Source organism: Pinus tabuliformis, chromosome 9 (genome assembly GCF_031772625.1).
Source record: "Pinus tabuliformis cultivar Carrire ecotype Pingquan chromosome 9, CPIR1, whole genome shotgun sequence".
Classification (NCBI taxonomy): Eukaryota; Viridiplantae; Streptophyta; class Pinopsida; order Pinales; family Pinaceae; genus Pinus; species Pinus tabuliformis.
Window position 1 is genome coordinate 1270331128 of NC_142307.1, and position 5366 is coordinate 1270336493.

The window sequence follows — 5366 nt, forward strand, 5'->3', positions numbered from 1 at the left end:
TTGGAGCTCTTTATTCGATTCAACAGTAAAAGGTTAAAACGTTCAGCAACTAACCCCTGGTAGGTATGAAATATTGATCAACTCTGCAACAAGGCTTCTGAGAATGAGTAACTATCAAGCAATATACCTTCTCCTCTCATTTTGAATATGCTACTAGAATTCTTGGCCATAGCTGAGGGCCGATCAGCATCACTGACAAAATTTTGTTGCTGACACTGGACAGTATCGCTGAGACTAACACGGAGTAAATATTTCTTCTACATCTACCCGTAAAGTACAACAACTTTTATTTATCATAATAAATTTAAAGCCTTTGTATACGCTCAGAAGTAGTGTTGAGGGTAAGAGCCATTCGAATGAATGCCCATTTTAAAAAATTTCTCTCGATACCAGAAACTCATGACACACAAACAAATTTTGCATGCCACTAATGTAATGAGACTTTTAATGATGACATTTTGGTGTCTTACCATATGAATTTATCCTACTCGATACCAAGATCTTAACAAAGTTCTCGACTGCAAACCTTTGCAGAAATATGAACATCGTTTCTTGTGAATAAGGAAATAGTAATATGTCTTTCTCTAGAATGGTCTCTGCAAATTTATGTTGTTTTCTTCTTGAAATCTGATTTTCATATTTATCCAAAACCCTTCTCAATCGTCCTCCCCTTTCGTTTCTAGCCAGATCCCTGTATTGTTTTCCTGCTTTTCATGACCCATCAGTATGCTCTACTAGCCAGTCACATGAATTTACATATATTTTTTCTAATGCAATTCTTGTCTCCATAGCTTGAAACGAGTAAACCTTTCCTCAATTTCCTCATTTACAGCACTGATCTCTTGGTTTGGTAATACTGTCATAGTAAGCTCTAAAAGATGCAACCTAACAGCTTTGTAACTTTTACAACTCTGTCATTCTCAGCTTCCACACGATTTTACCTATCAAACATAGGAATCCTGAGGTTTAGAAGTCATAATATTGCTACAAGCTTTGCGAATGCGTTTCCTTGATCATTTTACTGATCTGGACACACTCAAGGCTTTGACCAACTCTCCAGCAACATCAATTCTTATCTTGATTGCACATTCTAGATATACACTAGAATCGAATCTGATAAATAGAAGCGAGCCAACGCAATTATTTGACTTCTATCCTATCTATTTCCAAAATTTACCATTAATTTAAATTCAATATTTTATTAATATTCAAATAAATACTCTAGTTCACGTAGCAATATTCCTCAAGTAGCCTTAAATTTAGCTGTTTGTATTTTCTTCTGTCTGTATAATCATTTCCAACAATGCATAGCTGTTTGTATTTTCTTGTCTCAATTGAGTGTGTACAATAATTTCCAACCATGTAAAAACATGAGTTGTTGACATATGGTGACTCGGTAGTAGCATTTGTTGTCAGGTACCAGGGGCGATTCCATTGTGTAAGATTTTTGAGATACACAGATCTAGATCTGCAAAACAATAAACAAGCTTGCAAGAGAAGGAAGGAAGCGAGCAAGAATTGAGAAAAGAATAAAAAAATTGATTCTACAATATTAGTTTTAGAATAAATACATAAAAGCAACTAACTTAAGCTTAGTTGTACATGCAATAACTAAAGCTAACTAAAGCTAAGTGTGCTTTATCTTATGTTAATGTGTACATGTGCCACATGCAAGCAATAAGTTAACTGGAGCTAATCTAGGTGCATGTACACCAACACAGCTAGTCTAAGTGCATGTACACCAAAACCACCCCTTAAGCATAACTTAGGTGAGTGTGTCGCCAGCCCAGTCTGAATCTGTGAACCCGATGAGATTCAAAGAACAATTGGCTGCATAATGAATCCCATAGGTGATTGTCCCCTGGACATATCGAAGGATGCGCTTTGCAACAGTCTAGTGTAACTCATGTGGCTCCTGCATGTATCTGGAAACTGCTCTGACAGCATAGGAGAGATCAGGACGGGAGTGAGTGAGATAAAGAAGACTTCCCACAAGCTGGCGATACAATGTGCAATCAACCAATGGTGTGTCTTTGCCATTCTCAAGCTTTATCCCTGATAAGAAAGGTGTGGCTGCTGGCTTGCAGTCACTCATGTGAAATCGTGCCAAAATATCTCTAGCATATTTTGGTTGAGAAATGGTAATGCCAGAATCACGCTAATGGATCTCTAGTCCAAGGAAGAAATTTAGCAAGCCCATGTCTATCATAGAAAACCGCTTATGCAATGCAGTTTTGATGTTAGTAATGACAGAAGCTGAACTACCCGTTATCAAAAGATCATCTACGTAGAGTACTATGATCAACAAGGAGTCAATTTTCTTCAGAAAATAAACATTGGAATCAGATTTGCAGCATACAAAATTTTGAGATAACAAATAAGAATCCATCTTTGCATACCATGCTCTAGGTGCCTGCTTGAGGCCATAGAGAGACTTCTTTAGTTTGCATACCAGAGATGAATTCTGCATGTATCCCGGTGGCTGCTCCTGTAGATTTCCTCCTGGAGATCACCATGAAGAAAGGCATTCTTCACATCCATATGATGCACCTCCCAGCCTCTTGCTGCTGCAATGGAGAGAGCTAGCCGAATGGAATCCATTTTTGCCACTGGAGCAAAAGTCTCATCATAGTCAACACCATGTACTTGCTGAAAACCTTTTGCTACCAATCGTCCCTTATATCGACTAACTTGGCCATTTGATGCTTTCTTGGTCCGGTAAACCCACTTGCATCTCACAAGTTTGCGATTTGAAGGTAGCGGAACCAAATCCCAAGTCTGGTTCTCAATGAGAGAGTTATTCCTCATCCATGGCGGCTTCCCATTCAGGATGCCCATTTGCTTCTGCATAAGTTTGTGGATCAGATCCATGCATCATATAAGCATGCATGGGCATGGATGGCTCCATAGCTAAGAGTGCTTGCGGATCTTCCTCAAACAGAGGGATAGAGGCAGGATCATCAAGGATATCACTCATGCTGTGCCATTTTTGTGTTGAAGGTGGTCGAGAATCTTCCGAACTACATGCAGAAGTATGATCTCGATGTTCAACAACTGGTGGTCTAACAGGGGTCACAGGAAAAGACTCATCTTCATCAGAATGCTGGTCTAAAGTTTCATCTGCATACTCATCAATGAGTGGTGATGAAAATTTGGTAACAAGTTCATCTACTGGTGCATGCGAAATATCTTCGTCAAACTTTACACTCCTTTCAATAAAGAGCTCTTCAGTGTGGATATCAAGCAATCTGTACCCTTTGACTTCATCAGAATATCCAACAAACATGCATGCTTTGCTTTGAGGCTCCAAAGCCTTTCTCTTCTATGAAGGAATGCGGGCCCATGCACGAGATCCAAAAATGCGGAAATGACTAACTTCAGGTTGCATGCCAGTCCAAGCCTCAAAAGGTGTTTTTCCAGTAACAGATTTATGAGGAGATCTGTTCTGGATGTATGAGGCACAATTAATAGCTTCGGCCCACAATTTCGACGGAAGAGATCTTGCATGCAACATGCAATTAGCCATCTCTTTCAAAGATCGATTTTTCCTTTCAGCCACGCCATTTTGCTGTGGAGTGTAAGGAACTGTATGCTGCAACTGTATGCCTGCTTCATCACAAAGATTCTTGATATCTTTGTTGACATATTCTGTCCCATTATCTGTGCCGAGTATTTTGATGCGTTTTCCAGACTGATTTTCCGCATGCGCTTTGAAAATCTTTAGATGTTGAAAAAACTCAGACTTGAGTTTCAAGAAGTAAACCCAAGTGAATCTCGTGTAATCATCTATAAATGACAACACATATCTTGCTTTGCTCATTGAAAGCACCAGAAATGGACCCATGAGATCACTGTGTACAAGTTCCAAAGGTGAAGAGGCTCTCCATGCATGCCCCTTCTCGAATTTTTCTTGTGGATGCTTTCCAAGAGCACATCCATTACAAACACCATCTGAAAATTCAATGGTTGGCAATCCTTTGACCATCCCTTGCTTACTAAGCTGTTGCATATATCTGAAATTCAAGTGCCCAAATCTCTCGTGCCAAATCCTACTTTCTTCATTTGCATGCGTCAGTAGCAAAATAGAATCTAATTGAGGAACAAAATCAGAAAATGTATACAGACGAGATTGATCATTTACCTTGCCAGATGCAATCTTCAAATTGGTTTGCATGTCATAAATGCTCACGGAATCTGGGGTAAATTCCACTTTCCTTCCGCTGCCTGTGTGTGTCATCTGATACACTGAGAGAAGATTCACAGAAAGCCTTGGAATATGCAAGACATTTTCAAAACTTCCATCTTCAAATTGCACTCTTCCTTGTCCAGTTGCTGCAACTGCAGAATTATCCCCCATGAGAATGGGAGGACCTAAGTATGCATGTAGAGAAGAAAAGGATTCCTTTGAAGAAGCCATATGATGTGAAGCTCCTGAATCGATGATCCATTCTTGTGGTGCAGAATGAAGAGCAATCAAAGCATGCCCGTTACCTCTTGGATCTGGTGCTTTTTCTCCAGACTTCTTCTTAGCATTCTCAGGAATGTGGTCTCCAAGATTGTGTTGCTGGAGTGTCTGCGCCATAAGATCTATAGTCTTCTTCATGCATGCAGATTCAGGATGAAAACCACGGTGGCAATAATTGCACATTGATTGCCCTTTCATTCCTTTCCTTTCCTTTGAGCCAGATGATCCATCAGGGGGTTTGGGATGTCCTCCCTTTCTTGGATCAGGATCCTTCTTCCCTTTTCCTTTCTGATGGTCTTTGGAATTTGCCTTTCCTTTTGCATGCACAGTAAGTGCATGCGCTTTGGAATTTTTAAGTGTGCCCATTTTGATGAGCTTATCTTGCTCATGCATCAAAGACTGAATAAAAGAATCCAGTGAGGGCATCTTCCAAGCTGCACCAGTTGCAGATCTGACTGTGTGGAATGTAGAGACGAATACTGCATACTCTGGACCAAGTTTTGATAAAATGGAAAGAATAAACTGATTTTCTTGCTTGGATTTGTCGATCCCGCATCCTTTCAGCTGAACCAACAAGGCTTTATACCTTGTGAAAAAATCTTGAATGTTCTCAAAGTTTCTCGGATCTAATGAGTTTAACTCATTTTCGAGAATGTGACCTTGCATTTCATCCTGTTTTCCAAACAATCCTTCCAAAATTTTCCATACTTCATTTGGAGTTGAACATGATTCAACATGAAATAGCAATTCCGGAGAAATAGATAAACATAGGATGCCGAAGGCCTCATCCATGTGATTGAAATATCTTGTTTTCTCCATTGCCGATGTTGGTTCAACTTCTGTTTCCATGGTTATTCGAAATAAGCCTCTACTTCTGAGATGAAGTTGAATCTTTGGCTTC